Genomic DNA, 10,509 nt, shown 5'->3' with positions numbered 1-10,509 from the left:
CACACACACACACACACACACACACACACACACACACTCCTTGACACCTACAGCAAAGCAACAGCTCACCCCGTACAGAACAGCCTCCCCCATGCACAGGCATACTCTGCACAAGGGTGCATTCACTCACACACACGTACGCACACAGCCCCTTCCCCCCACCCCCTCACAAACAGGGAGTGATGCCTCGCATTCCCACAAAAGCACATTTCTCCTTCATTACACCCAAGGGGTCTCCTACCCTTCCCTCCCAGACACGCATCCTTTTCATCCAAGTATGCTCACACCCAAACGCACTGACATACTTTTTCATTTTGCCCCCCCATCTCCACACACGTGCACGCCCTCCACATGCTCAGATTTTCACCCCCACATTAACACACACGTCCTTACTTAACACCTTCCCCAGCAGACTGACTGCACTCCGCATGCCTCCCCCCCCCCACATAAAGCCATGCTATCTCTTTTCACTAGCTCCTACTTCACACGGTGAATACATCCTGAAATGCATTGGCGTCTAATAAATTTGGTGCCACTTGTTTTTAGTCCAAGCACAGGCCATGGAGAAACGAGCCAAAACAAGCCTTTAGGAAACCCTCCTTTCAGAAATCAATGCGACGAGGAGAGGTCACTCTACAAGTTTGCAAATAACAGGAATTGTTTGGTTTGCACAAAAGTTACACAAAAAAGGGCAGGGATTCAAAAAAAAAAAAGACTCAGAAGAAGCCGGTTTTCCAAAGTTTCTTAGAAAGAAAAACTCAAGCTCGTGGTGCAAAATATCGGTGTATCTATATATAGTAAGTTTCCAAAGAAATTTGTGTCGCTCCCCCCCTTCTCTAGGAAAATGTAGCCATTGCTCTTCTTTAGACTAGACATTTCTAATTTGTTCCGTCTGTCAGAATGGGACTATGAGAGGTTTTGGTGCAAATTCATTATCTCTGGCAACGCATAACGTATAGTAGGAACTGAAAAAGACCGTGGCAATGGATGAACAATAGGGCTTCAGTTCATCAGCAACAAAAGCGTTGGGGAAATTGGTTGAATTTCAGAGCACGTCCTCCTCAGCAGAGAGGGCTGGACTAGACCTTGGCCAACCCCCCCAAAAAACTTGCAGAGCCTCACATACACCACTCCACTTTCTACTCTGGGGCTTAAGAAGCAATATGGAAAAAAACCCAAACTTTTATTTTTTTTTCCTATTTTCTTTCCCATTTTTCTGGATGGAAGCTCTTTCTAACTGTTTTAGAATCAATCATGCAAGAATTATACCGTGGAGTTAAGCGGCAGTTTTAAATAGAGATGACGAGGGGGATGATCTGAATTTCTGGAGACATGAAAGAACCCGCTTTCTATGCTTTAAGGGGGCTTGACCGTGGGGATCTTTGTTTTCTGCCGGAGACTTAACCGTATCCATCTAGATCTGGGGGTCAAATCTTTCTTTATAAGAAGAACAAATGTAAGTATCATGAGAGGATATGCAGGATCTGAATTCCTTATGAAATATAGAGTAAATTGAACTTCGTGCCACATACGTGCTGGCTGATTTAAGAAAGACGTGGATATGAACCTGAACTCGCTCAGTGTCTCTGTGTCAGGTTTAGGGATAGTGGCTGCTTCTTCTGGCCACAGACCGAACAGGTTGTCTTGAGAGCACTCCAATAAGTTCCTCTGGTGCCTAGGAAGGAGATGGGATTAACAGGCGGAGGGTTTTGAGTTAACAGCATGGCTTATATTGGTTCACTCATTTTGTGCTTGTGATTCTAAACCTGTTGGTTTTACACGTAGTTAGATCTAGGAACTATTAATTATCAAATTGGTCGTAAGTCGAGGGCAATAATGTTTAACCACAAAGAGATAGCGGAGATTTAAAAAAATAAAAAAAGCAACGCCAGGATGTTTTCTAAAGGTATATCAATCAGCACCAAAGACAATTCTTCAGAGTGTTTACAATTTACATGTTGTGTCTAAATCCTGTTACCTCCAAATATCCAATCTTTTAAAATGTGATAATGAAAGCATTGATTTGATGATGTAAATGCGAAAAAAAGTTATTCGATAGGGTTGTTGGAGTCTGTGTGTGGTGGGTAACTTCAACAGAGCAGCCATCACTTCCTGGGTTGTCCAAAATGCAGCCTGATCAAAATACGTATTATTTTTTGCGGGATTGTCTTGTAAGTGTTGCATGAAATTGTTCCTGTACGGTTAGCACAGGCTAAAACTAGGATTCAATTCTGCACCTGTCTTGTAGCGTGCCTTTGCAGAGGAATGAGAAGCTGTAAGCTCAGGACAATCCATTTGCATTAGGGTATTTGCTTGGTTTCCCAGTGCTAGTGTAACTGTGGTTATTGAATAGGAAATGTCTACGAGGGTCTCTGCAGCAGCTGAATAGCTCCGAACTTGGATGAGTGTCCTAGCATGTCATGGCCACGGTCAGGGGCCCTTCCAGGAGCCGAAGGCTGTACTGCTGCTGCACAGGTTGCAGTTTAGGCCGAAGGTAGCAGGCTATATAGTCCACTGGCAAACTGTCTACCCCCAGCCGCGGTACTAGTAATTAAAGCGCACACCCGGAATGGGAGCTCCGGTACAGAATGAACAGTAGGTTGCATAATTGAAGGCAATGAACGTATGGAATAACGTCCATATCCCGCCCCTCTCCTCCCCCACCCCCCCAAAAAAGAAACCCCCAATATGAATGAAACGAATAGGATCACTTAGCAAGAAATATATTTTATAGATTTGTTCATTTTTGCTAATTTGGTATTGATTTACCCGCTGTGATGCAAAGTTACATGATATAGATTCTCACACACAATTCCTTGTGCAGTTCTAATTCTGTATAGCAGTCTATGCCCTCCTAATGGTAGTGGTTTAGGAATTCAGTGTTTCGAAAGACCTGAAAATTCCGCCTTGAAAATACTGGCTTAATGTGTTTTGCATATTTTGAACTGAAGGCTAGGTGGAGCCTCCATCCTTTATTAAGAAACTGGAAGCTTACAGTATGCAAATATCAGATTTGTCTTGTTTTTAACCCCCCCTCCCCTCAAATCCCTCCCCCCACACACAGAAAATCTTTAGATCCCTCCTTATTCCCCCCCCCCAAGAATTTTGGCCATTCTCTCCCTATTATTTCCTTTAAATGTCAATTACTATATTTAACCCTACAAATACCAGCGTACACTACTTATACGTCTCATGGCATATTAGATCTCATCTGCTAGCGTTTTCACTATCCAGTTCAGAATTTGGGGACTTCTTTGATGATCTCAAATGTCGATACGCACAGAGTTCTGTGAACATACATACGTGTGTCATATTTAAACACATTCCAGGTACAGGAGTCCTATACTAAGAGTGTTAACATTATGATCATTTGCTTTTTTTGGGCTATTTTTCAGATTTAGACTACGAAGACAGACTGCAAGAGATGACAAGCACCACAAGAAACGGTAATTTTAATTTTTAATAAAATTCAAACAACAGAATATTTGACATAAAAATAAAACACAAGTCTTTGCTCTTTAAAAGCCCATACAGTGTTTCCATTAATAATAACTGAATCATTTCTGCAATACTTTAAATGGATTTCTATTAGGTATTCCTCTGCACTACTTTAAATGCATGTCTGTTAGGTATTCCTATGCACATTATATATCAGGCATAACAGAAACGTATCCTAAATGGTCTATAAAAAGAAATTCTGGACACAAAAAAAATAATACAGTGCTTTTTATTAGAAAGCAAGCCAGTCAAGTGGATTTACATGGGCTATACATATTGCTGTACTTAAATGATTTTTATACAAGAAATGCTGGCCTGGACTGTAGTAGTGGACTGTGGTTTACATCTATGTGAAATTAGATACAAGCCAAGTACGAAAAGGGGATTCCTGCAGTGACCTAATCTGCTATACACTCCATTACAGTATAAATAGGGCTGCTGTATGCCTTACTCTTGGCAACAAGGTGGGGAGACTGGCATTAGAACAAAATTCTGATCCTAAAAAGTAAAGAACCTAACCTTTCCACTTTAACATAAATAGAGACTGTTTATTCATAAGAAATTCATGCAGGATGTTTCTCCTTTACGTCACAGCCATCTGGAGACCTATAAAAAGATTAGAAAACAAGCATGGCAATCACATACTAATCTACAGGCCATTAATGGAAATTTATTAGAGAGTTAGTAGGCAAGAGTAACTGTTTGGATTCAGTATCTTCCAATATGCATATTATTTCTAAACTGGTACTCTAAATAAGTTTTCTATCATTAAGTAATTGAGAAATGTCTGAAAAGAAAACATGTAGGTGTTAACAGTTGCTCTTGACAATTTGGATTAAATATATGAAAGTAACGTCAGAATTGCACAATGTCTTTAACTTTTCTCACATATTAAATAAGAATACAGTCACTGGGAATGCAGATGAACAATTGCTGTATAAATCTTTTTTAGTATTCAGAATAAGCACGTACTTCTTTGCTAAACCTTACTGGACGTCGGTAGACTTCTTAGAACCCTACTAGATAACTGAGAGTTAGAAAATTTAATCGGTTATATGGCTAATGAACAGTGAGGTTATAATCGTCACGTTGGCTATTTTCACTTCCTAGGGCTCCAGTGATTAATCTGCAAAATGTGACAGGTGTATTACAGTTACTTTTTGAATCAGTGTGTGGACAAGTGAGCCGGTCTTTAGAATAGAACCTAATGTTTTAAATCTAGTCTTTGTATCTTTGAAATATGCTAATTTAAACAAAAATGATATATCATATCTTGGATGTAACTGTAAATCCTGTAACATGGTGACGTTTCACATGCATTAAGTAATGTATACATACGTGTATATGTTAATGTGTGTTATATGCGTTATAGATATAACTAATGGAGCAGACACATACATATACATATATACACAAACATTATTTTAATTTTCCTCTCTCTGAAATAATTTAATGCATAAGCTCACAAGCCTGTTGTGTGTAATACATGCCTAATCACTAACACTACTGCCTCTAGCTATTGCAAGAAAAACATCTTTCTATCTGCCAATTCAGAAAAGCTCATTAGAGTTTTACATAATATCAAAATGATCATGTGCCTTTAGATATATCAGATGTCCAATTCAGTCCTCCCTGTTGTGTCTATACAGCCTGGGAGGTAATGAAGAGGCATAGTAACTACATAATACAGCCTACATAAGAAATCCTAGCCCTTTTGAGCTCGATTTTTTTTAAAAAAAAACAGGCATAATTAGCTCCTACTGTCTTTTATATATTATAGGTTGATACCTGCTTCTCAGGTTATGCTATTTAATTATGTGGGTTTAGCAGAACAGTGCTCATTTCAGAGGCTAAGAGTCTTAAAAACAGTTGAATGGACGAATAGTAATATCATAACTAAATACAATATTTGGCATATTAGTGTTATATTATAAATATATATATACCTATCTTCTTGGTGGCAGCATTTTAACGGAGTATGTTTGGGCCCTGTCCTTTTATTAAATTATTTTATTTTCCCATTTTCGTATTTTTGCTAATATTAATCTATGATTGATTAGACTGCTTTAAGCTGTAATTTTATACTTAACACACAGCTACACCCTCTCATGTACATAGACATATTCATGTATATATGTTCCCATATATACACATGCACACACATGCCTTGTCATGTGAACAAGCACAGAGCAAAACCAACCTGAGTTGCCATGTAACTATGTAGGTTATAAAAACATTTTCCTCGAAAAAGTCCACTTACGCAAATATAAGATCATTTACAAAATATCTATTTAAAGACAATGCATGAAGCATTTCCTATAAACAAATGGCATAGTACAATTTGTTTTATTTAACACACTGAAAGAATAGCAATAGCATGAATTTTAACTCTGAGTTCCTTTAAGAGTGCAGAGTAGTCAATATTCTGCATCTGTGCTGAATTTTTCAATATGTATCTTACACAAACTGCAGCATGAGCGAGCTGCTGAAGTGCATTTATTATTGTGAACGGTAAATATTGTACATCTCAGTCAGGATTCATGGTATCACATACACTCGGGAGACCTTTAATATTTTCACTTTAGACTTAGAAAAAATCTATACAAAATTATATTGCTAAATAATAGAATATAATGTCCTTTTTCGGAGGGGGAGTTCAGAGACTTAAATCCTAAAACTGTACATAATGCATTTTAACAGTTTAGAAATACTTACCTTCATCGGTTCCTTGAGTAATGTAAGCATGTGTTTCTTCACTATATGTAAGAGGTTAATAAAAAAATCAACAATACATGAGCATTTTTATTAAGGCATTTCCAAGATGATATATAACGTTAGAAAAATATTGCTGCAATATTCACCTCTGTTGCATTCTAACACACACACACACACACACACACACGGGGAGGGGGGGAAGGAGGGGAGACAGAGAGAGAGAGACGGAGAGGGAGAGAGGGGGAGAGAGAGAGAGAGAGAGAGTCTAGATATTATAAAATATACTGGAGTCAGGCTGGAGCCTGCTGCTTGCAGCTTTCCGAATAAACATACAGAGCAAAATGTGTTGCACAATCGCCATGGTGTAAGTACCTGCAAATCACTATAGATACAAAACATGACTGAGATGTGAAGCCATTAAAAACACAACACACCAGAGCAAATTGTCAATGTAATTACACATCGACTCACTGCGTAATACAGATCTGATTCCCAGTCTCAGAAAGCAAGGCCCTGCTTTAAGCAATAGCAAAGTGCCTCACATCTCTCTGCACAAGCAGAGTCTGCCAGAAGAGAAATGCAGGCAAAGACGTTACCCAGATCTGAAACGCTTTTATGTGTCCTTAGAGGGAGATTTCTTCCAGTCTTTGGATATTAGAACGATCTACGCTAGCAACAAGGAAGGTAAAAGGCGGCGGGTTGATTTTTTCCTGCAGTCTGTAGCGCTAGAGGAGGAGATGTTGGTTGAGAGAATAGGAATTGTTCCAGTGCTGCTGCTGCTGTTGTTGATGGCGCGGGGCAGATTGCTGATCACTCATGCATATCAATAACCGTGTGTACTTGAGATTTCTCATGACATCATCATTACCTTGGTCTCCCGCGGTCCAGGACCTCTGACCTTGCCGGGCTGGTCCACATTTTGGCACTGAAAGCCTCCAATGATGGCCCTTTTCTCCTTCTTTCAGACCGGGGGCAGGAGCAAGCCAGCAAGACCGCATCTTCTTCTCCCCAGCTCTAGGAGCCCTGAGAAATCGAGGATCTTCCCCCCTAAAACACACATACATGCAAGATATTTGCAACCAAGCTGCCACCATTTGGTAAAAAGCTCTATACCGTGCATAATCTTAAAGGATCAGGAGCTGGATCCTCGAATCATCTTGTCACTTTCTACTGAAATGGGATTTTTTTTTCCTCCTTACACTGCGCTGGAAATTGCCGATGGCTTTACATCTTTATAGAGGCTAAAGAGTCTTTCGTGAGAATGAAGCAATTTACAATGCAAATAGAGGCCTGTGAAGGGATGGATGCTTCTCACTCTTAACAGCTTGATGCACCTTAATAGCTGGTTTTATTTTCTGATATTAACAGATGAATTGTTGGCTATCGCTGCCGGAAATTACTGGCTGAAAGAAAAAGTTCGGAATAAACTTTGAAGGCAACAGATCTCTTTTGGATGTGTATTAGCTGCACACAGAAAATCAGGTCACAATTGCATAAAAGGATGAATATTTTAAGGCACCAATAGTACTCTTGGAGGAAACAACACGTCTGTTTGTCAGAAAGAATCTGGATTCTAGAAGGAAAAAAAATCCTTTGAGGGAAGCGAGTTGTTATCTTTGGTTATCTAGCTGTATGAGTGTTTTGGTCTTCATAAAGCTAGATAACCGAAAGTAAAAACTCCTTCATGATCATCGTGCAGCGTGTGAAAATGAAAGACTACAGCAAGAGACAGTAAAAACCGAGAAAGGTCAGGAATGCTTATTGAATCTAACATTTTTACAGCTTAAAGGTGGGAGTGGAGGAAATTAAATGACATACGTATCCCAAAATATGAAGTTGTCAGATGCTACAGAATGGGTAGTAGTTAAATGCTGCGAAGAGGGAATGGTGCTGGTGGTAAACAATGCATGTGCAACTATTGCTGTTAAATAAAAACAAGTTAGGATATGAAGGGCTGAGGTGATTTGTAGAAAGACATTTAGAAATGCTGAGTATCATTTTGCAAAACGATTCAGTGCAATAAGTGGCCCTCTCCTAAAAAAAATAAAAATGTTAGTGATAATGCTGATAGTAATGATACAGTATGGACTAAACTGGAAAAATCTGCCTCGGAGCATCTTGAACAAAGCATTTGGGGTTATATTTCATGTGATATGAAATCAGGCTTTCAAAAAAGTTTACACTGGAGTGTAGGCAAGCTAAATAATTTATATCTGCTGAGAACTCGGTGGAGCTGCACAAAGATGAAAAAAGTGATGGCTGATTTTTATTCTTCTATTCAAAATGCAAGCACAGATGCTTCTCTGTTCCAAGAGGGTTTCCTTGAGGAAGCTACTGAAGCAGAAAGACATGATGGAGACGAGATCGCCTCCCCCCTTGTCAAAGTGTTAAAAAATGTTCTGTGTCTTACTCTGCTTCTAGCATTGGAAATGAAAGTGACATTTACTCCAAAACCCACGTGTGCGCCTCCTCTCTTTTTGTTTAAGGATGATCAGATCTATCCAGGAAACAGCTCTGGCATCCCAAACTGAAATAATTAGGACGTATATAGACCTGACAAAAATGGAAAGGGGGTGGGGAATCGGAGGGTCTGTCTTGCCTAATTGATTCCGGTAAACGGAATGCAGGAGATGTGAACGGCTGGACGCTCCCATTCCCACGCTCGGGGGCAAGTGGCAATGCCATGCCCCGGCAGCCTATGACAGACAGCCCTGTTGGGGGTTGGGGTATGAAAAAAACATCAAGTGCACCACACCATACTCATCTCCATCGCTTAAGAAAGTGGAGGCATTTCCCACCCACAGCCATCTGCAGGCTCCCAAGTGAGGACACCAACTGCTCTGTAGCTGCACACTGTCTGCTTCTGTTAATTCTATCACCACTGTTTAAGCTACTCATAATCAAGTTTAGCTTGCTTCTGTGGCTGCAGTCCCACGGAATATTTAGACAAGACAAAGGCGAGGCAAGGAATGTAAAGCAATCCTAAGCACTGCATTTATGCACAATGTGCCTGTCACCCCCTGTGACAAACTGGAAGGGAGGATGTTTTGGCCTTGCAAACGTCCCACCTTTTAAATAAATACCTGTTTAGATGACAGTCACCTTTATAATTACTACAGCTCGGGTTCCTTTTAAAAGTGAAATTGAACAGGATAAATTTCAAGTGTGGCTTTTTTTCCCTTGGACTTGACCTAAACATGTTTCCCAAGGCACCCCAGTGTCTGATAGTATATTAGCAGGTTAATGTTGCAAGAGGAGATTAAAATAAGATCACAGATAAGGGAGCAGTTCCCAACGTGCTTTATAAAGTTAAGGGCCAGCCTTGTGTAGACTGAAGTTGATTATTTTTGTGTTGGAAAGGGAATGCTCAAGTAAAATACCCTGTGATCTAATGTCTACATTTGTTGCCTCCTATCACAAAACATGCAGAAAAGGGAAGGGGCTGGAGAAACAGTAAACAGTTGCAGAAATAGGAGACGTGCTGGGCATATCTTTATTTAAAAGGCAGGATTTGTCCTCAAAGTAATCACAAATCTGGAGCTGCAAAATTCTGCACATAATTCTAGGTTTCAAGAGGTTCCTTAGTAGCTTTTGCACTTAGTTTCATCTAGAAGTTCAGCCAGACTTTATTTACATAAATTCCCACTCTGGCTGCTGTACACGTGCCAAAGTTTTACTACTGGTAGTGACCGCTAAGAAGACCCTTGTTTATTTACATTTAAAGCACTGTTTGTGCGAACAACCTTTCATTGTTAAGTGCCTGTGTGCCTTTCATTTACTGCATGTCCAGGGGTGCTATTTACCTAGAGCCATTGTCTACTACAATTAACATTTACATTACAAAGTATGTGGTTTTCTTTCTCGAAGAGGTTCAATTAAGGCAATAAGCTGTTTTCTGGGGAAACCTATTGTTTACTGAAAGCATTCAATGGAGTCAAATTACTTAAGCTTTTGCTTACGTCTTGGGGTTTGGGTTTTTTTTTTTTTTGGTGGGTTTTTTTTGGTAAATTTGTTAAGGAAAACACTGAAGGAAACTGAACAATATTATAAATATGTGTTAGCCATTGTCATATCAATTTTTGTACCCTACAAATGTTACATGCTATCAATCAATAAAATACATTTCAATGTTATTTACCATCATTATTATTGCTCTTTCACTGCTTTGCTGCAAAATGCCACACTTTTTTTTTCTTTTGTACTGCACACGAAACTTCTGGGTTGGGGGAGAGTGTATGCTCAAGGGTAGTATAATGTCCACTAAGCTTATTTTTTAAGCGGTTTAAGTAGTAAAAA

General features: G+C 39.5%; 1 long non-coding RNA gene across 3 annotated transcripts in view; it reads left to right on the top strand.

The window, feature by feature from the left end:
- Nucleotides 1-10,509, top strand: part of LOC109308090 — a 183,843-nt gene that overhangs the window by 15,151 nt on the left and 158,183 nt on the right. For 2 of the 3 annotated variants that reach the window (XR_002100458.1, XR_002100459.1), the window contains one exon: nucleotides 3,396-3,446. This is a non-coding gene — a long non-coding RNA (uncharacterized LOC109308090). Of the gene's footprint in view, nucleotides 1-1,175; nucleotides 1,457-3,395; nucleotides 3,447-10,509 lie in introns of those variants that run through there. The other variant, XR_002100460.1, reaches the window with a different exon arrangement.

This window comes from Crocodylus porosus, unplaced genomic scaffold, assembly GCF_001723895.1.
Source record: "Crocodylus porosus isolate Cpor-Errol unplaced genomic scaffold, CroPor_comp1, whole genome shotgun sequence".
In the NCBI taxonomy this organism is placed as follows: Eukaryota; Metazoa; Chordata; order Crocodylia; family Crocodylidae; genus Crocodylus; species Crocodylus porosus.
Note: the sequence above shows the minus strand (reverse complement) of the source record. Positions and strands in the feature narration are given on the sequence as shown.